We start from the raw sequence: 26,060 nt of genomic DNA, 5'->3' as shown, positions 1-26,060 counted from the left end.
CCCATGAGATCATAACCTGAGCCAAAATCACGAGTCAGAGGCTAAACTGACTGAGCCATCCAGGCCTCCAAACACAATTTTGTTTTAAGCATCTACAGGATCAAAAATTAAATGTAATTGTATTCCAAATAAACAAATTTAAATATTATTTCATCAAAAAAGTAAAGTAAAATAAATGTAAAACCTTTAAAAATAAAATTATTATGCACATGCTTTTAAAAAGATATTTTATTCTAAAATATTAAAAATTATATACTAATTTAACAAGCAAAATACAATTAGAAATCATGAATATTGATTTTACACTGAAATTTATTTAAAGCTGAATTTTAAAAATGTTACTGAATACAGAAGAAAATCTTTTATTTATTTATTTATTTATTTATTTATTTTTTATTATTTTTTAAAGATTTTATTTATTTATTCATGAGAGACAGAGAGAGAGAGAGGCAGAGGGAGAAGCAGCCTCCCAAGGAGCAGGGAGCCCGATGCGGGACTCGATCCCAGGACCCTGGGATCATGACCTGAGCTGAAGGCAGACGCTTAACCATCTGAGCCACCCAGGCGCCCAGAAGAAAATCTTTTAAAATGTTTTTTTAAAAGTAAAATTCCCTAATTCTAACATTTAATATCTGTCTAGTTTACAGTGAAAACAAGCTTATCACATTTCATGTATGTTTCACCTAAAGCCACATACATACAGATTTAAGAACAATGCAAATTCTTTAATATTATGAGTTGTTCAGCAACTACTAAGGGCAAACTTTGTGAGTATTATGCTTATTCATGAGTATCCCAGAGCCCTGTATCAGAACATAAAGAGAAACAAGGAAATGGATTTTCAGCAGTATCAGGAAATGGGATTTCATTAAACAAGACAATATTCCTTCCATGCTATTTGAGAAGAAGGATTTAACAAGTTGATTAAATTATCTTTATCTTTCCCCAATATATTAATCATCTATTAGTACATAACAAATTGCTCAACAACCTAGCTACTCCAAACAGCATTTATAATCTCACAATTTCCGTGGCTCAGGAATCTGGGTGTGGTTTAGCTGGATGCCTGTGGCTCAGGTCTTGCACAAGGTTGGATGATGAAGGTGTTTGTCAGGCTGCATCTCGAGGCTCACAGAGGGGGAAGAATTCCATGCCAAGCATACTTACATGGTTGCTGTTGGCAGGCCTCAGGTGCAATCTGTCTCTGAGCCAGAGACATCGGGTCTTGGCTATTTTGCATCTCTCCATAGGGCTGATCACATGTCATCAGCTTCCTTCAGAGAGACACCCGATAGAAAAATATAGTCTTGTTTTCTTTTTATAATGTAAATTCCAAAGTGACATCCCATCACTTTAGTTCAAGCTTATTTGTTAGAAGTTGGTCTCCAAGTCCAAGCCACATCAAGAGAAAGAAATTCCATAGGAACATCAGTACCAGGCGACTAGGACCTTTCAGGGGCCATTTGGATGCTGTTAATCATACCCAACTTCTTTTAGGCTCCAAACCTCCACACATGCTGAAGCTTATGCAGTTTGGAGGCCCTTTTAAAGTAAAAGAACACAAAATCACAAACACAAATTAGGAACAAAAGTAAATATTTAGAATAAGAAAATAAATTACAACAACCTACAAATCTAATCAAATGGGCAGCTATAATAATGACAAAATCTAGAAAAATTAAATATCTTTACTAATTAACTGCTTGACACTGTGTAATACTTTTTCCTTACATTTTTGACAGTAAAATCTTTGATCATTTCTTTTTATGACAGCAATTTTATTACGTATCTTTTTATAGATAGAATATAAAAATAATGTAGTCTTTCATCTAGCCTGGTTGATCAAGATTTATTTTTTACTTTTCATATTTGGAAAAGTTTTTCTCAACTTTATACAACTTTTTATTGGCAAAGTCATCAAATTTGGGACATCAAATTTGAGAAAATATGTCTGAAGTTTCTTCCTTGTATGAGCTGTAAGATTTGGAAGATTTTTCTTTTCTTTTCTTTTTTTTTAAGATTTTATTTATTTATTTGACAGAGAGCGAGAGAGCACAAGCCAGTGAAGTGGCAGGTAGAGGGAGAAGGAGAAGCAGGCTCCCTGCTGAGCAGGAAGCCCAATGTGGGGCTTGAACTCAGAACCCCGGGATCATGACCTGAGTCGAAGGCAGACACCTAACTGACTGAGCCACCCAGGTGCCCCAAGATTTTTCTTTATATAGACTCATTTCTAGCACTGGACATTTTAAGCCTTGTTTCTGCTCCACAATCTACATATTTCTTGTGCCAGGTGCCACGAGATACCCTCACTTCAAAATACAACCTCCAGAACCTGGGCACCTGTGTGGCACAGCTCTGGGTAAGTTGGCACAGTTGAACTGGGAGTATTTCCAGAAGCCATTCCTACAATGGTACAACTACCAATAAATACACAACCATGTCAGCAAATTATGTAAGTATGAGTTACTAAGCATCCTTTTAGTTGGAACCCCAAACTGCTGCCACATGCTATAAGGGACAGTATGATGGAGATGTTGTCAGAGTGGAAAGAGACAGTGGTCTAGTTTTAGTTAAAACAGAGCATTTTTAGAGTCATGTTACAAAAACATGACTAAAGACCTGGACTTTCTGAAACCTTTCCCATCGTTTTGGAAAAGTCTTAAAGTTTAAGCTTCACTAGTTTCTTCATAAAACCACCTCAGTTCTTGACAAAAACAAGCCAAGGGGAAAAAGAAATCCATACAGAACAGATCTTTTAATTTTCAGAATTCAATAGAATTGAAGTTAGTCTTGATTTAAAAAGGTAGTCACTCTGTGGCCCCCTCTTTCCTTAGGGAAAGAACAAGGATATAGACCAGCCTTTCCCCCCAGCCCTCTCTAGTTTCTAGGATTCTGTGATTCTTTTTCTAGTGCATTTGACATCCTTAGTGCATTCAACTGCTGAGGAAGACTCAAAGTTATCCACTTGAACTTGAACTAGAGGAAGGTTCCCACTGTCAGAAGAACATTGATAGTGAAGGGGAAGTTGGCTACAGTGCTAAGATCTAAAAAATGCTCATGATGGTGGCTCTGGGAGGGGGTGCCTGTTGGGAAAGCTGGAGCACCCATTCAGACTGGGGCCTCTGACACAGGGAAACTCCTATGTCACAAGTTGGACTTAGTTTTACCTCTAAATCATAGTGAGGCCCAGTTCTTCCTGTTTAATTTTATTTTTATTATTTGTCTCTGTTTAACCTGGTATTAATGGATTATTTCCACTCAGATGGTACCATGCTCCAAAAACGAAGCCTTAACTATAAGCAATAAAAGAATTCAGCAACAACATCTGTCATCCTTTAATTAGAGTGCCTCTAATAAGACCCAGAAGAAGGAATAATATCACATCTGAACACAATTACATTGTATCTGCATGATTTCCTGCACTTAGCAGTCCTGGGCTTCCTGTTTCTCCATATGTTACAGAAATATAGACAAATCAGAGCATGCCACAAATCTAATCCCTGTTAGATTATAGGAACCAAACCTAAAGATGGGTTTTGGAATTCAATTTTACAAATACTCAGTGGAGGGATTTTTGCTGTTCACAGAGGTTAAAATGTCTCAGTGGAAATTGAAGTAAAGTAATTAGGTATAGGTCAGGGAATTGTTTTAATGTTTTGTAACATGATCATTTTTACTAAATCCCAGATTAGCCTAAAATGTAGTGAATTTATGTCCAGATTTTTTTTGGAACAGTCCACTTTTCAAATTTACTGTCTTATTCCTCACCCCCGACCCCCTAGGGAGGTTCATGTTTGTCACATCACTGTGACCAAATCTTTGGTTTAGAAAATACGAACATACAAAACTTTGCCAAAAGAGAATGCATTCTTTGCTTCCTGGAATGATTTTCTTAATTGCTAAAGCCGCAAAGATACAAGAAGAAGATAGAAAAGTTGACATAAATTCTGCAAATTAATAAGCAATCCGAATATAACTGTGGTATAAGGATACGGCTTCCTCATTAATAGTGAAATTCAGGAACAATCTTTAAATCAGCTTTTAAGAAATTCACCATAGGTTGAGCCAAATGTGTGAGTAACATTCAGTACAGGTTGATTTCTGCCCCTACTTTTACTGGCAAACAATGGCCCTCTGCCAAAGCATGGTCAACCCACACAGCTGTTTGCAATGATTCATTTCCCTTGATTTCCCAGCTGACCCATTGAGAAGGAGAATAGCAGGTTTCAAGCCCCAGTTGCTAGCCTCGTTGCTGCTAGGAGCCCTCCCCTTCAATTGTGGGAGCATTTTAAAGACTAAAGTGAGGGACAGTTGTCCTTGGGAACAAAGTTGTTTCCGTGACTAGAGTGTAAGCAGGCGAGAAAGGTCAAGAAAAAAATGAAATGTTGATTTTATGGTGAGATCCTCACCATAGCTCTGAATCATTACGTGCCTACCCCCCCCAAGGTTTCTGTCACACCACACCCTGACTTCAGCCCAACATTCCAACCACTCTAGCAGTTTCCAAAATACGGAAAGTTCTTTGGGCCATGGTACCATTTCTATTCCCACTGGCTGGAATGTTCTTCCCTCTTCTTTGTTTGAGAACCTCCTGCTACCTCCAAGATGCAACCCAAGTATTATAGTCTTTTGAAACTTCTTGTAAACCTTCTAAGGTAGCTTAAACCCTACATTTTTTAATGGGGAGATGTTGCCCACGACGGGGTGAAAATTTGTTCTCAGTAGGCAAAGGACTCCTACTATCTTTATATATAAAGCCCAGATATACATATAGTACATAAACAGACATACAATTTATCTGTGGTATGAGATTTTCATTTTGGGAATGCATTAGAAAAAAATAACTAAAAAGACTCCTTAAGTGGGCATTAATGAAAAAAATTTTGAGGAACTCTGGGTTACATGCTCCTTTATCTCCCTTGTACATACTTTTTAGCCTAAGTCTTTGATTTTGGATGGTTTGCTACTCATCGTTACTGCAGCAGAACCTGACTGATACCCCCTTTTTAAAGGCCTCTCTCCTCCCACCCAGTCATGGTCATAATGTTCTTGAGAGCCGGGACACGACCCTGTGTACCACTGCCCTTCAGAACCAGGCACAGGGCTGGAATGTAGCAGATGCTGAGGATACTGTTCATTCAACAGTTGTGTCAAGATCATGGCTTCTCAGTCCTGCTCACAACCCACTGTGCTCTAGAAAGGAAGTTTCAATCCCTCTGTCAGCAACAGCCAAAGAAGTGGTGACTGAAAGTTGAACTTACAGTGTGGATGTGTCCTGTTCAAACATCCAACATGTGCTTTGGCTCAGCCATTGTTTGACATGCTCTATTTATGAAAGTGATGGCGCACCCCAGGTAACCGATGTCTCTGTCAAAACATTTCCATTGCAACATCAGTTGAATCAGAAGTACTGGGTACCAGTTTGCTGCCATATTTGCAGCTTTATATCATGACACAGATCCCTATGACTGCTTTAAATTACTTAAAAGTCAGTATTGGGAACTCTCCTTACAATGATTTGTGCATATTATTCTTTTATTTTATATAATTCTTTTATCAATATCCTACATGAAAATGATGAAGAAGAAGAAGATAGTGATGGAGAATAGCTAACTCTATGCAGCACATACTATGTTCCATTCATTTTGCTAGGTTATTTTCCATCCATAGGCTCATTTAACTTTCCCATAGTTCTATGAGACCTGTATTACTCTTTCCTGATTTACAGATGAGGAAATTGATGATTAAGGCAATTAAACAATTAGCCCAAGGACTCACAGCTAGAAGTGGGAAAGCTAGAATTCAAATCCAGGAAAATCAGACTCCAGAGCCTAAGTTTTTAAAACACTATGTTAATTAAAAAAAAAAAAATCTGTCTCAAAAATATATGAAGGAAATTCTACATTCTTAAAGCATCTAAATAATGGTGATGATGATTGTTGTTAACAAGATTAAATACACGGACAGGGCATTTCAATTTGCAAAGGAGGATGAAATCTTGGCTTGGGATATGGGCATAACACTCCAGTTATAGGTCTATCTATGGAAAATTGCCTGTCCCCAGAGGAAAGAGTTGACACAGATTCTAAGGAAGATATTGAGATACTTTGGAGAATTTGCATAATCAAATTTGTTGTTAGCTATCATTTATAGAAAAGTATGAGTGTGTGTATAAGGGGGAGGGGTTGGTGAAAGAAGACAGAGGGAAGGAAGAGGGAATAAAAAAGCTAGAAGACCAAGTTCTAGTTCTTTGCTTTGAAGAGTCCCCCCAACCCTCCTCCACTCCAGGTTCTTGTGTGCAGGAATTTTTTTCAAAGAAGTTGGCATAACAATAGAACATCAGGTCCTAAAAAAATAAAAAGAAAAAGAACAACCCACATGTGGAAAGTGAGTGCATGGCTCAGAGACAGTGAAATAAAAACAGATCTTTCCCCTTTCTAGAAGACCTCACCTTTTCCCTGCGGCAGCATTTCATTTGGCCCTTTTGAAAGATTCAGCCACATTTTGTAGCATTTCAAAATGCTACAAATCAGAGTGATATTCCTTAAACTTACATGGAATTAATTTTTTTTTATGAATGGCCTTAAAACAGAGGGGAAGGGTGATAAGAGCAAAATAGAATTCAACTCTTTAGCTAAGAAAGTTCTCCCAAATGGAATTTCAGATTTTATTTTTATCCTGAAAAGTCCTACTCTCCAAGAAGCCCCTTTGTGAGCAAAAACTTTTCCTAAGACTTATCACTAAGGTTGGTTTACTCCTACTCATCAGCTCTTTTGTTACTGGAAAAAAACACAGCCTAGGTGAAGGGCGGGTTTCTGGAGTAAGACACGCCACCGCTGTGTTCTCGGGCAGATGACTTCCCTTCTCTGACCCTCAGTGTCCACACCTACCAAATCAGGTAATAATATTTACTTCTCATGATGAGGAGTGAGGGACACAGAAGAGCTGTGAGGGACACAGAAAAAAGATACTGAGGGTTATAGAGAAAAAAAGGATCATTGCATTAAACTATTTGTTTAATCGGTGAGCACTTTATCGAATATACCATGTACATTACATTGTGCAATCTTTTCAATAACATAGGATGGAAACATTTAACCCCTTTTGCAGATGAGAAAACTGAGACCCCAAGATGTTAAGTTTAGTCAGCTAGTAAACACTTAGCCCAGGATTCCAACCCAGTGTGTGGGTCCAAATGCTGCCCATTTTACAAGCTGAATGCCAATGATATATGAACCAGGATGTATAATTTAAATCATTTTAAGCAAATATAGGGAATGTGTTCATTTCATAAGCAAGTCATGGGAAGGAGTAGGAAGAACTGGCTCTATTGGATGTACACACTGTTGGGTTGCCCTATGCCTTCCTCCGGCCATCCTTCCAGGAGCACTCCCACCTTCCACCTGCTCTCACTTCCACTTCTTGTCTATTTCTCAGGGAATGTTAATTTCTTCTCTTGCATAATCTTTTCCCAGGTCTGAATCCCTGGCCACAAGCAGATTCAGTGTTGTATCTTACAACCACATGTCAAGGGAAATAGAAGTCTCCTCTGCCTTCTTGAACACAAACTATTTGGGAAAGAACCCTTATTGTTTTGGTTCAGTTCCACATCCATGTCTGAAACAATAGGAGTGGAGATGGTTACAATGACTAGGTCACGTACCTACACACGTGGCCAGGGGTCTGCAGCTTGGGAATTGGAAACTCCTTGCAGAATCACGACCTTGGAGGAGAAGCAGCTACCTAAAAAAGGAAAGGAATTGTTTGGGCCAGATAAAACAACAAATGACCACTCTCTAGGTAAGGAAACACCTCAGACTTTGGAGGTGGGTAGAAGTAAGTTTTAACTCCATCCTGCTGCTTCCTGAATGTATGACATTGAACATTAGTTATAGTGGTAAGTGAGATACGAAGAAACAAATCCAAGAACTGTCAGTGCTAAATGACTAATTGCTAGATGAAAGAATAATAAAGTGCTAAGTAAATGCAGGTCCTCATCTCAACATAACCTTGATCTGTAAAGTAAAATTTTCCTTATCAGGGTTTATGATTTTAGAACTACCTTCCCTCCAACCCCGCACTGTGGCCATTTTCCCCAGACACTGTGTTAAAATAGATTGTAAGCTCCTAGAAAGCAAGAATGGTATTTTCTGCATCTTTTGTGTTCTCAGAACACCTGGCAAAGGGCTAGGCATAGCCCTGTGTTAATAGCACTTTTTAAAGAAGTACTTTTTAACTTAGGTCATTGAAAAGATTTACAGACTTACCACATTAGGAGTCCATACTCAACTTGAGCACCGCTTGTGCTCCAGATGTTCTAGGTCCTGGGTGAAAAAGCATTTCTGAGAATAGGCAATCAGAGTGTTAATACTCACTTTTATCTAAAATGTGCAAATGAGTGACATTTTATCAATTTTTCTGGCCTAAAGTTGCAAGGTTATGTTAAATCGTTTTCATATTCGATAATAGTGTTGCCTTGAAAATGAGGAATATTATGGATGTTAAGCCCTTGCAACGTGCTCTGCATTATGAATTCCCAATATTTAATTCTGTTCTCATGATCATTTTTCATACATTTCCATGTATTAATTATGTTCACACTAATGTTCTGAAATCACCTTAGCCAAGCTCATTATATACTTTGATGGAAAAGCACTTAAATCTAAATGACAATTTACATTTACCTTTCTAAAATAGATTTGTAATGATGTTAAAAACTTTCCCCTAAATAGGCGCTGATTTTGAAATTCTAATTGAATTTTATATTTTGTCCCACGAAAAATAAGCACAGCATTATTTTGGCTGAAATTACTGGGTGTCTTGCCCAATTATTCATGGCTTTGAAACACGAGTTGCTATTTCTTGTCCTTTTGTCATGAGGTTGAAAACTTTCTTCCACAAATACCCTGACCTGTGGGTGAATACCGAAGAGACAAAGGCAATCTGAGGATACCTAAGGCTCATCTGTATTGTGTGTGGAGAAAGTTCAAGTGCTGAAGGTGCTCGAACATTAATTTGGATGTCAACATTTATTTTGTATGGTAATGGAAGGCGTGAATCTGCTAACTTGCGTTGCTGATCATGCTCCAATTGGCCTGAGTCCCTTTTCTTCTGATTACTTTTCAGTAAAGCCTTTGGAGAGCATTCCGTTATTCTAGAATACAGCCTAAATTGCTAAAGGTTGCCCGGAAGGATTTTAGCCTCCCCCTAACTCCAGGGCCTCATCATGCCAGTCCACTCTCGCCACGCCCAGCCACGCCCAGCCACGCCCAGCCACGCCCCAGCCACGCCCTCCTTCAGTTGCTCTGATGGATGCACCATGCTTCCCACTACTTCATAAAATGTGTTCCTGTATCTATTCCTCCTCCCTTCAGTGTTCTCCCCTTGCTCTCCCTTACCTAACTCTCACCAGCTCATAAGTTCGTGCTTAAATAGTATTTCCTCCGGACCTCCCAGACCATATGAGAATTTTCAAAGAGCCAGTGCTTTAGGTTTAAATTTCTAAACTGAACCATTGTTTCCTTAGTAATGGACAGTTTTGTCTTAAGACTAGCGGGAACCGAGAAGAAAGAGCAGAAGAGCAGGGGAATGTGGATTCCTTAAATGCTTTTTGTGTCCTTTTCCCAGTTCTAGTTTCCCAAAGTCAAGGAAATAGGAACTGAAAAGGCAAAAGCTCGAAGGTTGGATCCTGCCACAGATAAGCCAACAAATCCAACAGCTTTCTTGGGCTATTCTGTGAGTGAGATGAACAAGGTGCTCAGGAACGCACAGCGGGGAAGTGGTCCATGAAAGGGCTCCATCCGGGCAAATGATCAGTCCCGCCTGTCTGTGGGGTCTCCCCAGGCAGCTCTGAGCACTGGGCTCCTTACTGTCAGCAATGTTGCCTCTAGGGACACTCTCAGTCCTACTTCCACTTAACGTTTTTAGCCAATGTCCTTGTCTGTCTTTAAATAGTTTACAGAAGTTAAGAGTGTGTATGCATGTGTGTGTATATTCTGATGACTACAAACATATTTCGACTTTATAATTTTCATATACAGTATTCCATATTCACAAATGACATTTTCCTACTGCTTCTGAAACATAACTGGTGATATCCCCAGAGCCCTGTGAGTAGATAAGAGAGGAGAGGAGACCTCTGCTGTGTGGAAGACTGACCTCAAGCTACAATTTCCTATCTAACATATATCCCATACTTTCCTTATTGGCAGGGCCCAGGCAATTAATAATTTTTTAAAATTATTTGATGTCTCCTCCCAATAGTCTCTATACTTTATAAGGTTTGGTACTGTCTTTCTTGTTCATTGCTTGAAGAAAATTCAGTTCATTCATTGAACATAGCAGATAGTTGGTAAATATTTACCAAATGAGCAAATGAGAGACTCAGGTGGGGAGAGGGGAAGGAGACAACAAAGCGAATTCTAATTTTGTGTTTCCATGCTAGCTCTGGGCCTCAACGTTATGTGCTCCTGAAAGGCCTCCTACTTTCTTCTCTTGCTCGTCATCCTCGAGTGTGAACTTTAATTCCCTTATCATGTATTTATTTAAATGCTCTATAACTGAAGGAAAAAGTCATTCATTTTAGTGACCGTGGAGGAACCACTTTAAATTGTTCCAAGTTTTCACATTTGGTTAAATCTTACTGAAACCTGTGGGGATACATGATCTTTTAGAATAAGTTCTAAAATCTTTGTTGTTGATGTTGTGTTCACATCCAGGCGAGAAAAGGTGAGTGTGAGCAGTCATTATTCTATTTGCATATAGTGAAAGAGTCATTCCATATATATTTCAAATAACACAGTGGTCAGGTGCTTCTTTGAAATGCAGAGTAAAAAGTAAATAATGTCTTGGACTAGAAAAATTATTTGTAGTGATACATATGACTATGGAGATTCACTTATGAGACCCCAGACTGCACAACTGGGCTTCCTTTCGAGATGAGGAAAAGAAAAGCATGGATTGAGCAAACAGCAAATTACAGCAGACTTCTGATTAGCTGGAGACAAAGAATAATGTTATATCACTGGGCTCATTCTGAGTTAAGCTAGCCTGAAACTTCTATGGTCAGTTAAAAACGTAAGAATGAGTTGCCAAGAAATATTCTAATAGAGGTCTAAAAATTAAGCAGAAGAGATGGGTGATCTGTGTGAGGGGCAGTGTTTGTTCTAGTTGACTGCTGCGTATCAGAAGAAGTGCTCCGTGTGAGTGGACAAGGAAGGATCCAGACAGGAGCCAAGCAAGAACTGCGGGTCAGCTCCCACTCTCCCCCTTGGGCAGGCACCTTTGTGCAGTGCCCAAAACATACAACCATAAGCTGCGGCCCTGCTTCCAGTTTTAGCGAGATATGAAATAAAGGGACAGAGTTTGATGGGAAAGATCCTTGTTGTATCTTGATACTTTCTTGACACATTTATTTTCTTTTAATTAGCATGAGAAGCACTTTAACAGAATGAACAAAGACTCGGGCTTTGACATGAGAGAGAACTACAGGATAAATCCCGAGTTTATCACCCACGAGTTCAGTGACCTTCTGCTCTCCTCTCTGAGCCTGGATCACTTCAACTACAATATTGAAAGGATAGTGTCTTCATTAGTAATTTGTTTAAGGACTAAATAAAGTGAGGTCTGTATTGTGCCTAGAACACTCTTTGGTATATAGTAGGTGCTCCATAAATCATGTTGCTGCTCTATTATTTAGGGTTTTGTTTTTGTGTTTTGTTTCTTGTTTTTAGGGTAGGATTTCATCAGGAGCCTTGTTTAAAGGAAGGATGCTTATCTTGGTCTGAGTAAAACCACACAGATTGTCTTGTTCCATGAAACTATAACAATTGCTGGCAATATATCAACATGTCAAATTAATTAAATGAAAACATTTTCTTGAATATTTAACTATGGACAAATAATAATGACAATTGAATGAATTGGAGCTCTTGGCTGATCTCTGACAATACCAAAAGATACAACAAATTGTCCTTATTCATGAAGCGACCTGAATACCAATGGATCATAAAAATACAAAATATGCTCATTCTAGGAAAGGATATAGACTATGACCATAGTCTATATATGAGATGTCTGCCTGACTTACACAACTGAGCCAGTATGATGACTGCTTTTACTTAAAAATGTATATCATAAAAATAAATAAATAAATATAAAAATGTATTTCATCATATCCTCATTTTTTCCCATGACTTGAAGAAGTTTGTTTCTCACATACACACACACACACACACACACACACACACACTGCTTCTGTGAAGATAGCAGAGCAAGCAGAATGCAGAAGTGAGGGGGTGTGGGGCTGGTACTTTATATTTCAGTCCTAGCTTCGCAAGCAGTTATTTTGCACATGGATTTCAAAAAATAATTACATTAATCAAAACTCTATTTATTCTTCTGCATCAGTATTGATTTCACCTACACTCACCAAATTTATATTCTGCCTCTTTAATTGCCTGCCTCTTACTGCTTCTCACTTCCTTGGGCTAAGGGGCACCTATGGATCTACATAACACAGATATGCTCAGCTCAGCTGCGCCTTCTCCTCTGAAATAAGATGTCTCTGAAACTCAGATACAAAGAAGCAGGAATTAGGTTCATTTTTTTTCCTACCTTTGTTTCTCATCAGACCACCTCCTGACATTCTTTAGTTTACCTTAGTGTTTTATTTACATTTGCTGGATAAGCAAGTGATGACTGCATTCTATTTAGTGCTCTGAAAATGGATAAATTACCTCATTCTTGGCATGACATTTTAGACTACAAAAATTCAGGGGCAACTCAGATCTTTAGCAGCAACTTAAAAAGCTAATATTAAGATGGTATGAGATATCCACGTAGAGTGTCTCATTCAAAGAGAGAAAGAGAAAAATGTAATAAAGGTTAACATTTGCAGGAGCCTGAGTAGAAAGTAAACAGTAATTCTTGCACTGTTATTGAAATGTTGTTGTTAGTCTGAAATTATTACAAAATTTAAAAAGGTTTAAAAGACAATGCCAGATAAAGATTTGAAATAATGATGACCCGTGACCATGTCAGGTGGGGACTATGTGGTGTGATTTTGCAGAATGGGCGTAATTAATGAGACCCCCAGGTAAAGTACACAGTATGAGCCCATTAGATGACATCCTGCACCAAAGCTCAGTCACCTTTAAGACATATTCATCTCAGCTTAGTAAATCCTGGTAAAGATCTTCATCATTTCAAAAATTCAACACACACACACACACACAAAATCCAACACTAGTCTTCCAAGTCACCACCAGCAAAATAAAATAAGATAAAACACAAAATAAAATAAAATGTGAAGGCTTTCAAATAAAGTTTGCTTCGAACACAATTCCAGCCAATATTAAATATCATTACTTCTCAGTACCAAAGAAGAGACCAAAGAAAAACAACCCAATTTGCAAGTCATACAGTGGCAACCTCATCCATATCATACTTGTGATCAAAGTTTTTTGTGTTTTTGTTTGTTTGTTTGTTTCTAGGTACTGGGCCTTTTAATTATCTCAATGGTCTCTAGGAAACCCGCCAGGCATCTAGCACCCACAGCCCTGCCATCCATTCACCCCTCTCCCTGCAGAACAAAGCCATCTACATGGAAAACATGGCATTGCACAATAAAGTGCTGGGGAAATGGGTGTGCCCTCTGCAGAGTCTCTTAATCCTTCATTCACTTCAACATCATGGCATTTTATGGCTTCCCTCAAGAGACAACTCCAATTATTTTCACAGTTTATCTAGGTTTCTGGAAAAACATGTTTGAAAGTTGCCTCCCTACCCCATTTCCCCTGACAGTAGGCTTACTAAGGAATGCCTATTGCCTTTACATTTTTATTTCTGAGGAAAAAGTGCTCACTAGACATTTGTTTTCCATGTGGTTCCCTTTGAGAGACACACACAAACAGGAAGGCTATAAAATAGAAGAGGATAAATTGGGACAACAAAATAAACATGTACTTCAGTTCTGAAGTCCTGACCTATTTTTAAAAGTTAAGGAAAGAACAAGATCTGTTCCTCCTCCTAAGAAATTCCATGGGCATTCTCTCAGTGCTGTGGTAATGTAGAGCATAATGTAGCTCTCCCTATTCCTGGAAGGGAAGTTCAGCTTTTTAAATTTCCGAAAGAAATGACTGTCATCATTCTTTATCTCTCAGCAGCTATTTCTTTTAGGTAGCTCGGTGATGGCAGCTATCAGAGCTTGGACTCAAGCACTAGGGTAAGCACTAAACTTCCAAGATTCCTTAATTTTCAGAGTTTTCAATTTAGAATGTTTTGGAGAAAAAAACAACAACAAGGAGTTTGAAAGGTCAAATGTCCATTGCCTGATTATATAGAATGGCGTCTTTTTGGGAACAGAAACTGGGAATCATTTGGAACATGATTTTATTATCCTGATGGGAATGCAACAAAATTTATTCCAAAGAACACGTTGAAACAGAAATCTGTCAATTGTAGCCAATTCCAGATTACTCATGAACACTGGGGACAGAGGACAGAGCCAGTGAGATTCCAGGGTTACATGAATCCTCCTTTTGCTCCTTTCTTCTTGCTCCCCATGTTCCTTCGTGCCACAGGATCTTGGAACATGCTGTTCCCTACTGCACACAATAAGGCTGTATCCAACTTTGCTTTTCCTTATTTCTATTCTCATACCTATATTTAAGTCTTATTGATAATCCAAAGGATTGAATCAGCAGAAGGGACATTTACTAATTCAACAACTATTTGTGTTGTCAGCAATGGGCAGTACTTTCTTGGCATTTGTATAGGAATGAAATAAGGTAAAGGCTTTGCAGTCAGCAAAGGAGACACAACCATGAACTGTATTCTAGCAGGGTCAGCACTCTGGTAGAGGCATGAATGGAATGGAAAGTGACATAACATGGGGATTAAGAACTGGTGTTCTGGAGCGACACTGCCTGAGTTTAGTGCTACTCTGTCACTTCCTAGCTGTGTGACCTTGGACAAGTTATCTACCCTCTCTGGGCCTCAGTGTCCTCATCTGAAAAATGCAGTTGATGATAATATCGTATCTACCTCAAAAGGTTGCTTTAGTGATGAAATGAAGTAATATATATGTAGTGCTTAGAAGAGCACCTGCATGTAATAGGGTTTGTTCTTGTGACCAATGCTATAGGAGTTCAGAGGAGTACATGACTAAATCTACACAGAGACTTTTCAGGAGACTTAGCATTAGAACTGCATTTTAAAGAGCACATCAGCATAGAAAGCATAGACTTCTCTTTCAAACATCTTGACAACACCAGAAGGCATTTCCAGATTGCAGAGCGCCAACTCATGATGGCTATGTAGGTTCTAAGTCTCAACCTAATACTCTTTGCCTCGAGTTCTTTTCCTTACTCTTTAAGGAAATCATTCTTTTCTATTTTGAACAAATGCCACAAAATCACCTCAGAATGCCCTCATGAATGATCCTGGTTTTGGAGAGAGTATATTTAACCACAATAACCAAACATATTTCAGTGTGAGACATCTGGAACATGTGTCCTAAATTTCCCTGGACTGTAGCTGGGCTTCAAAGGAAAGGAAGGTGGTGATCTAACTCTGCTTGGGACATTCTGGAAGAGGCCACATGGTCAAACTAGTTGGAGACACTTGCTGAGAACGAAATGGATCTGGCTGAACTTACTCACCATTAACTATTACTCCCTCTGTATACTCAAGTATCTCAGACCATCAACAAATAATTGTAAGTGACTTCTGGTCACATCCAACCAAAAAGTCGTACCTTGTATATCAAAAAGAAGACAAACTTCAAATTGGTGAGATCTTTTTTCCTGGACAGTGTCTGTGCCATAGGATATATGAAAGATTAAAAGAAAACATACTGAAGGTTGGAGCTGCCTTAAGTTTCTGTAGAATGTAAACATGACAAAATAAACGGAAAACTCCAAATATTTAAAGCATTAAGTTTACATTGGGAGTTAAAGAAATTGAAACTATATGTATGCTTTATTTAGCATAAAAAGCAGCCTTGATAGGGGGAGGATGGCATAAAGTGATCAGGCTTGGGATGATAGAATAAATGGGAACCCAATGTATTTCCCTATAGAAATATTCAAAATCGAAGCAATACCATGCACTTTTTATATTCCCATAAACTGATAGCCTTTGAAATTATTTCTATATATTTATGAACTCTCCCAAATGTCACTTAAAATGTTAAAAAAGAAAAATTAAAATGTGTCCCTGGGAATGGCAGCATAAAAGTGCATTAATTGTTTTATGATTTAAAAAAATAAAAGGAATTTGACTTAGTGTCAAGTGAATGAAGACCTTTGACAAGATAGAAAGTGGGCAACCCAGGGATCTATTTATTTTTCTTTCACTCAAGAAGCACACTTATTCAGGGCCCACTATGTGGCCCTGAATGTAAGGTAGATTTTTAAAAAAGATTTTATTTATCTTAGAGAGAGAGAGCACGTGTGAGCACAAATGGGGAGAAGCAGAGGGGGAGGGGCAGGGGGAGGGGCAGAAGGGGAGGGACAGAGGGGGAGGGGAAGAATCTCAAGCAGACCTCCCACTGAGCACGAAGCAGGACACGGGGCTCGATCTCATGATCCTGAGATCATGACCTGAGCTGAAACCAAGTCAGATGCTTAACCGACTGAGCCGCCCAGGCGCTGGGTAAGGAAGATTTGTTTTAGTCCTCAGGGAATGTGCCAGGAGGCAGATGACTAATAAGTGGATGTGACCCAGCTTAGGAAATGCCAAGATGGAGGCACTTATCAGGTGCTATGGGGACCTCAGAGGGATCTAACTCAACTCAGGTGAGGAAGAAAGGTGGTGTGGAAAAGAGTCCCAGAGAAGGCAATTCTGAGCCCTACTCAGCTTGCAGGATGAAGCGGCATCAGCAGAGGGGGGTCTTGGGAAAGGTCTCCGGGAATGAGGAAAAGCAAAGGACCAAAATCCCAGAGCAGTGATTCCAGGATACATTCTGGAAAGAAAAATTATTTCTCTTGAGAGTACAGTATGGAAATGCAATATTAAATGCAGGGCTTGGCCAGGAGGTAGAATTCTAGACCTAGCCTGGGGCCAGGTCTTTAAACATGTTAAGGAAGGCAGATTTCATCCTTCAGGGCAATAGGGGATGTGGAAGAACCAGGGAAATGACGGGAGGAAATCAGAAAGATCCCTCTTGCCATAGTGAGAAAAGAATTGGAGAATAGGACATGGCGATGAAAAACAGAAAGACTTCCTTTTTTTTTTTTTACTTTAATTAAAAAAGACTTTTTTTTTTTTACTTCGAAATAATTATATATTCACAATAAGCGGCAAAAATACTAGAGAGATCCCATGTATCCTTAACCCAGCTTCTCCTAACAGTAACAACTTACTGAACTATAATACAGTATCAAAACCAGGAAAATGACATTGCACAATACTATTAACTAGACTACAGACCTTACTCAAATTTTATCAACTTTTGCATATCTATAGTTTTATGAAATTTTATCACATATATAGATTCATATAATGGCCACCACAATTAAGACCGAATTCAAGTGAGTTTTGATAAGGACTTGAGCAAAGAAAAAGGGAGAAAAGATGAGAGATTCAAAAAATAGTTAGAACATAAACTCTTAAGAGTTAAGAGCGTGGATTCTGGAGCCAGACTGCCTGGAAGGCGGCATCCCAGATCTGGCACTTTCTAGCTTTGTGACTTGGGATGCTGTGTTTTAGTTCTCTTGTCGGCAAAACGAAGATAATCATAGTAGTTTCTAGAAATGTAAGGAGAAGTAAATAAGTTAATGTTTGTAACAAGCGTAGAACCCTAGTTGGCATATGGTAAATGCCATGAATGTGTTATCCATTACTGTTCAGTAGAATCTAGAGATGAATGGGATGTGGAGGTGAAGAAAAAGTCAAGAAAAACAAAACAAAACAAAACACAGAACTTAGGTTTCCTGGTAAATGGCACCAGATTCCACAGAGATAAAAGAATAGGTTTGGGAAGGGTGGAGTGAGTAAAATTTGAGGTGAGTTCCGTATTCATAATGGAGTTGAGGTTTAGTAATGTTTGTGTCAAATTTTTATCCCCTACGAAGTGTAGCATGAAGATCATCTAGAAAGAAATATGCCTTTCATTCTGTAAGAGGTACTTTTTCTCTAGTCCACAAGGTTTATTCAGAGTATACCATTAGCATGATCGCATGCAGGAGACTACACAGAATACAGAATGTGATTTGCGGAACCCCTAACAGGTGTGACTCAGGGAAATTTGGTCGCCTTCCTTTACCCTTCAGCTTCCACATTATTGGCTGATATTCTCAGGAATCTTTATCTTCTCAGGTGATTCACACTCTAAGAAGTGAATGTCTCATAGCTCTCTTTCTGCAGATTTAGCTCCAGTTAATTTGGTCTTGGAATGGAACACTGGAAGACTGGACACAAAGTAGAATTCATCCCACAGATGGCCTCTCTTTGATGTGCACACTGTAGAGGTCTGCTATTTCTTCATTGTTCTAGCCTATGGTGGGAAATGGCCCATCAAAATGTAATATCGCATTGCCCTGCAGTGACTGGTCCAGGGAGTGAGCATGGGGCCAAGCTCTGGAAATCCAGTTTTACCTTCTGGGAATTTGAATCACAAAGAAATAAAAAGGGGATGGATCAGCATCCCCTTCTGGAAGAACTCTAGAGAGAAGAATAGCCCCCTTCTTGACCATTCAGTCTTTTCTTTGTATCTGTGAGCCACCTTAGCCCCCTTTTACTACATCCTTTTTCTCCATTAGTTAGCATTCTTTTCTGTTGCTTGCAACCACAGAACCTTAATTTTTTAAATTTTTTTAAAAGATTTTATTTATTTATTAGAGAGAGAGAGTGAGAGAGAGAGCATGAGTGGAGTGAAGGGCAGAGGGAGAAGCAGACTCCCCACTGAGCAGAGAGCCCGACGCAGGGCTCCATCCCAGGACTCCGGGATGATGACCTGAGCTGAAGGCAGATGCTTAACCAACTGAGCCATGCAGGTGCCCCAAACCTTAATTTTTTAAATCACTATTGGCAAGGCTGTACTGTTGTTTGGGGAATAGAGTGGTACAAACCTGGAAATACTAATGTGACACTATGCATCAGTATTACAAACATATATGTATATATATATTTAAAATATTTAAATTTAAATATTTTATATAATATTTAATATTATATAAATATAATATAAATATATTTAATATGTATTATAATTATATTATAATATATATAGATTATAATATTATATATTATAATATATTAAGTATATATTATAGTATATAATAATATATGAATATATAAATATTTAAATAATATGTGTAAAAGTATATTTTATATATATTTATGTATAAATATATATATATATATATATTTATTTGACTCAGCAGTGTTGCCTCTAGCAATTTGTACCAGAAAAAAATGCTCAGACCAGTTCAGAGAAATATATGCAGAGGATTCTCATCAAAATAAAAACTGGAAACTAAATGTCCAAGAAATTGATCATTTGCTGAAAAAAAATAGGGTACAGCAATGTACTAGAATACTATACAACCATTAAAAATGATGATGATATATGTATATTTACTAACTGGAAATGAATCCCATAAAATATTCAGTAGAAAAAACAACTATAAAATATGTAGTATTGATCCAATTTTCATAATGTAGCATGATTATATAAATGTGAGTAGGGGTGCAAACATGTATGTGGGTGTATGTGTAGCTGGAGAAAGAAGTTTGAAAGGATATGTGTCACATTCCAAAAAATGGAGATTATTTCTGGATGATGGGACCATGCCTCCTTTTTATTTTCATCTTTATTTTATATTGTCTATATAACTTCCCATATATGTTATTTATAATCAGATTTTTTTTTGAAACATGAAGTATCTCCTCTTATGCTGAAGTCAATATGTATTTTCTTCTGATGCATGGGCACACTTTGCCCAGAGTTGTTTTATAGATAGGGAGAGACATTTTAATATATAAGAGGTTGAACCCAAGGCCTTAAATGTGTCATAATTAGAGAAATAGCATGTGTATTAGGTTTCTATCGTTGCTGTAATAAGTAACCACAAACCTAGTGGCTTAAAACAACAGAAATCTATTCTCTCATAGTTTCAGAAGTCCAATTACTGTCCCTGGGCTGAATTCAAGGTGTCCACAGAGCTGCACTCCCTCCTAAAGTTCTAGAGGGGGATTCGTTTCTTGCCTCTTCCAGCTTCTGGTGGCCGCCAGCATTCCTTGGCTTGTGGCCACCTTCCTGCTTTCAAGGTCACATCACCTACTCCTCTTCTGTCTATAGTAAAAATCTTCCCTCCCTCTCTCTCAATCATATGGATATTTGTGATTACATTTAGAGTCCACCAAGATAATCCAGGATACTCTCCCCATCTCAAGATCATTAACTTAATCCCAGCTGCAAAGACCCTTTTCCAATATAAAGTAACATTTACAGATATCAAAGATTAGAACTGGGATGCCTGGGTGGCTCAGTCAGTTAAACCTCTGCCTTCAGCTCAGGTCATGATCCCCGTGTCCTGGGATCAAGCCCCACGTCAGGCTGCCTGCTCAGCGGGGAGTTCTCCCTCTGTCTGCCACTCCCCCTGCTTGTGCGTTCTCTCTCTCTGACAAATAAATAAATAAAATCTTAAAAAAAAAAAAAAAAGATTAGAACCTGATACCTCAGGGACACATTTTTTATCCTACCACAATATGCTATCCTAAAAATAAGAATCCCACCCTGAATTTGACAAGATTACTGATTACTATTAACCAAAATGAGATGCTGTTGCCACCACCATGCTGATATGCATATGGCCTATGAGCTAGCCTAAATGTTTAATGCAAGAGGACAGATCTGATACCTGATTTATAAACCCGGCGCTTCTCATGTCCAGGAGAAGCTTCAGCCTTTCCCTTTTCTGAGGTCCCTAGTATATTAAAAAATTAAGAAATCCCAAACAGTGGTGCTTGGATGGCTCAATTGGTTAAGTGGCCGCCTTTGGCTCAGGTCATGATCCCAGGGTCTTGGGATCCTGTCCCACATCGGGCTCCCTGCTCCGAAGGGAGTCTACTCTCCCTCTGCCCTTCCTCCCTCTCATTCTCTCAATCTTTCTCTCTCTCTCTCTCATAAATAAATAAAATCTTTAAAAAAAGAAAGAAAGAAAGGAAATCCTGGAGCACCTGGGTAGCTCAGTTAATTAAATGTCTGACTCCTAGTTTCAGCTCAGGTCATGATCTCAGGGTCATGAGATCAAGTCCCACACTGGGCTCCACACTCAGTAGGCAGTCTGCTTGGGGTTCTTTCTCCCACTCCCTCTGCCCCTACCCCTGCTCTCTCTCTCAAATAAATAAATAAATCTTAAAAAAAAAAAGAAATCCCAAACAGCATTAGAAAACTTGGTATATAGTACACATACTCCATGATCCTCCTAAGAAGTTCTGCTAGGAACTCTATACTTTTGGAATTGACCATCCAGCTTTCAAACCATCATCTTACTCACAACCCTGTGCAGTGAGTGTTTTTTTTTGCCAGTTAATGTCATCCATAGCCAAGGCTGTCATACTGCCATATCCAGACCATAACTAACCTGGCCATTGTGCATCTCCGAGATGCCACAGCTGTCTGGAATCTGGGAGATGAAACCATAAACAGGTGAAATTGTGTCCAAGGAATTCTAAATATAGAGCTGAATGAGTACAACAGGAAGCTGAGGGTAAGCAAGACCTAGGACAGATGAAGGGACAGAGTATGTACGAGGTCTAGGTTGTCACAGAAACGAAGTTCAAATCAACAGAAAGAACCTAGACATTTGAGCAGAGCTGTCAGCTCAGGATGTGAGGATAAGAGGCAGAACCTGGAGAAAGTCCCCGGAGCTGGAATATTGAGCACTATTTACCTTGTATCCATCACTGTGGCTCAGTGCTTTATGCTCATTCTTTCATGCAACCTTAAACACCCTTGCAAGATAGGTATGATGATCTTCATATTACAGATGATAAAATTGAGGCTGAGAGAGGTAAAGTACACTTTTCAAAGTCATCTTGGGACAGAGACTAACCCATGAGTGGAGAGGGAGATATTCAGGAGTGCCAAGTTGGCTCCAGTAATTGGAATACTCTTAACTCCTTTCCTTAGGCCTCCCTAAATTTATGTTCAAATTACTACCCAGTCATGCAAAATGGGTGATAATTGGCCATCGCATGGTTGGGAGAAAAGCAAATAAATGACAAATTAGCTAATTTTGTAGCTGAGAATAGAAACAGGCTCTAATTGTGAGCTGTCTCGGTTGGCTCTTTGTCTCCATAGGCCACAAACTATACTTTCCAACTCTTAACCCAAAGGAATCCTATGCACCACTGCCCTGTGGTTTCCCTGCCAATAAAGCTGTAGATACTCCTAGACTGTGTCCCCTCCTCTGAATATTTCTGTTTGATCTCCCCAAGGTTCTACCCTCTTTGGTTTTTCTCAAGAGTCTGACCTGAAATGGTTCTCTCAGCCATGCCAGCCTCAACCTCCCAGGTAAGATTCTACCTTCTCCTCTTAGGCCTCAGGACCCCATGTTCAGCTCTGTCCTTTTGTAATCACCCAAACCAGCAACCTAGTCTTTTTTCGGGAAGGGAAGTCTATCAAGAACTATCATGGTAGAAAATAGCCCCCACCTCGTTTCCAAAGCAATAGAAATCTTAGTACTCGCTGGGCTGTCTCCATCAGTGCCACAGGAACTAATTTCTACAACCCTGTTGATGGACAGCAAAAGCAAAGGGGATTTTAAAAGGTCACGTCTAAATTTAAATGGGCTGAAAGCAAGAATGATTCCAAAACCTAGACCAATAGCACAGGACACGTAAGAAATGGCAGGTGGGTCTCGAGGCAGCACCTAGGACATGGACAGAAGTCTTTGTGTGAGATGTTTGAGAACAAGCGTGTGTGTAAGGATGGGGGTAGTTAAGGTCACTGTGCTGATTTGGACAATGAGAAATCTAGGGTCAAGACTAATGCAAACTTCTTGAGTGACTTCATTCCAAGGTCTGCGGTCTGAGTCACCAAGTAGCCTTTCTGCACGCCTCCCTACTGTTCATCTCTTCTTGGAGGTGAATGTAATAAGGTTATAGAAATTCTTTACAGAAGCAGAATTGCTACTCCAGGCAAGTGCATGATGAAGTAACACTTCCAGGAGGTGTATATTGCAGGCTTTTTGCCAATCCCTGAAGTATTTTAGCTATAGAACATTCACTGGGGCCACAAGAATATGTCTGGCTAAGGCCCATTAAAATAGTAAAAAAAAACAAAAAAAAACCCCAAAAAACAACTTAGAATACCTGATCCTCTGAAGAATGTATTCAACAGACAGAACAGTCTATTGGAAGGAGAGTAGACCCATTCAAAGCCACCCTTGGTAAATCCTTTTGCAGTGTCCTTGTTTCTAATCCAGCCAATGGACCGCATCACGTCTTGTTTTTTATGTTTGTTGGCTTATAAAAAGCACGCCGGCTCACTGACTGCATGTCTAGTGGATATAATTTTGACCAGCCTGTCTTCTTTCTTCCTGAACACAAATCTGAAGGTTGACTTTTTGCCTTTCAAGTCCAGACATTTTTTAAGATGCTGTCATGCCCCTTGAGACAGTCCAGAGGAAACAGGTCCCCTGGGAGGTGTTGCCTGTCCTCCAGGTGGGGAGGCAGAGTGGTCTCCTTGGAGCATTTGTCCTCTTTGACCGGCTGAGCATTTCTCTGTGGTCAGGAAGAGAGGGTAGAAGTCTGCAACCATGGGGACCCCCCACTCACTCAGAGTGGGAAAGGGAAATGGTTTTCTCACTGAGATTTGGCTGAGAAGTCTCACTCCAAGTCAGGTCGACGGCTGCCATTTTTTTATCCTCTAAATGCTTCTTCAAAGAAGACAAAAAAAGGTCTTATGTTTCTGCTTGCAATTTCAAATTTAAAAGAACACCTGGCCCTTCTGCCGAGGTTGATTCAGACATCTGGTACAGCCATCAAGAAGCTGGGCCAGGGGCTGGCGGGACTCCAGTGCTTGCTTCCTTCTCGGCTTACTCCATACTTTGCTGGTGTTATCAGAGTATTCCTACGAGTGAAGAACAGTCTGCACTTTCTTCACCCTGCTCAAGTGCTCACTGGGCTTTCTACAAATGGCAAATAAAGGAGCAAGTACTTTAAAAAGTATTCTGTGTTCTTAAATGTCTGAGGAGAAAGCCTCGAATCTGGTAACATCGTATGGCAGCGCGCCTCACCTGGGGCGGCCACCCCTCTGTCTCATAGTCACCCGCGTGATTTGGGAAAGACACTGTCATCCATGGGTGTTGTCACGGAAACCTAAGCCCTGAGCATTGAAGGGAATTCTGTTTGGAAAGTGTTTCTTGATTCCTTTCACTTCCTGTTTTTCTAAGGTCAGAAACAACCAGTAATTAAAAGGAAAAAAAAAAAGGGTTTCAGTTTCTACTTAAGATGGAAATGATGGCTTCCTCAAATTCCTGCCTCGGAGAGTATACTGTGAGATCAGCAGCCTGATGCGTGTCAGTTTTTCCGGGAGGTTTGAAGAGTGGAATAAACTCTCTAGGACAATACCCAGGTTCCTGCATTTTGAGAAAAAAAGATTTTATTATAGAGATTCTCGTACCAAGTTGAATTTTTTTAAAGATTTTTATTTATTTATTCATGAGAGACAGAGAGGGAGGCAGAGGGAGAAGCAGACTCCCCGTGGAGCAGGGAGTGCAATGCAGGACTCGGTCTCAGGATCATGACCAGAGCTGAAGGCAGACACTTAACTGACTGAGCCACCCAGGTGCCCCATACCAAGTTGAACTGTTATCTGTATTTCCATCTCGGTCCTCCTGAGGGATGAAGAGACCCCAGAGGGCAGGACTCTTGGTTACTTGACTCATAGATCAGAAAATTACACAGAGCTTAGGGTACAGCAGATGGCAACTAAAGTTGTTAAATAAAAATGGTGGGGAGTTGAAGAAAATATTTCTGGAAATGTTTTAAATGTACATGTTCTCTGGTAAGAGGCAATTGGAATGACTTAAATCAGGAGTCATCCAACTACAATCTGAGAATCAAATCCAGTAGTTGCCCTTATTTTCAATAAAGTTTTATTGGGTGCCTGGGTGGGTCGGTTGGTTGGGCGGTTGCCTTTGGCTTGGGTCATGATCCCAGGGTGGGGCTTCCTGCTCAATGGGGAGTCTGCTTCTCCCTCTCCCTCTGCCCCTCCCCCTGCTTGTGCTCTCTTGCTCTCTCAAATAAAATCTGAAAAAAATATTTTAAAAAAATGAAGTTTTATTGACACACAGCCATGTTCATTTGTTTACATAATGTCTATGGCTACTTTCACACCACAACAGCAATTGAGTGGTTGTGACAGGGACTGTATGGGCCACAAAGCCAAAAATATTTAACATCTGGCCCTTGATTTAAAAAAAAAATTGCTAACCCCTGACTTAAGTGAAAAAACAAATGTAGCACACAAGTAAGTAAGCAACAAGTAGTTACTGAATCCTTGTCATGTGCTTAATATTATTGCAGGATTTGCAATAGACACTGCAAGATGTATCTTACTTCTCTGAATAACAGGTACTTTAACCATTTGAAGGCACTGACTTTAGGAGCTGAGTCAGTAAAGAAGAGAAGGCATCATCCATGTGTTGGAGTGAATGGAACGTAACTCATTGAGATGGAACAGCTGGTAAATCAAAGAGGGTGTGAGCAAATGGGAAAGTGGAAATTACTTTGAAGGCAGCATTGACAACAGCAACCAAAAGAATGCAACCATCCTCCAGTCTTTCCCATTGCTATTTCCTTGGAAGAATACTGGGGAAGGCATTGCATTCTGCATTCACTGTATGAAGTTCCATAGTATAAAGACTGGAACTATTTTCCTTGGATATTGAATGCACACATGATTTCAGAAGGGTGAAAAACCCGGTAACAGGTTGCAGATATTTGATCTCTACTGTATGTAGTTATTATCTTTTTAAATTTTACTGAAGACCTACTATGAATCAAAGGGTCATGCTAAGTGCTTTATACATGTCATTTGATTT

At 39.4% G+C, this 26,060-nt stretch overlaps 1 long non-coding RNA gene across 1 annotated transcript; it reads right to left on the bottom strand.

Annotated features, from left to right (window-relative positions):
• Positions 1-458: 458 nt before the first annotated feature.
• LOC145722403 (uncharacterized) lies at positions 459-24,381 on the bottom strand. The gene is made up of 3 exons (XR_014146694.1): positions 23,326-24,381; positions 7,664-7,743; positions 459-1,542 (listed from the first exon to the last, which is right to left on the bottom strand). It is a non-coding gene; the product is annotated as an uncharacterized LOC145722403 (long non-coding RNA).
• Positions 24,382-26,060: the final 1,679 nt, after the last annotated feature.

The sequence above is a fragment of the Leptonychotes weddellii genome, chromosome 1, assembly GCF_054177405.1.
Source record: "Leptonychotes weddellii isolate Sample4059 chromosome 1, ASM5417740v2, whole genome shotgun sequence".
Taxonomy (NCBI): Eukaryota; Metazoa; Chordata; class Mammalia; order Carnivora; family Phocidae; genus Leptonychotes; species Leptonychotes weddellii.
Note: the sequence above shows the minus strand (reverse complement) of the source record. Positions and strands in the feature narration are given on the sequence as shown.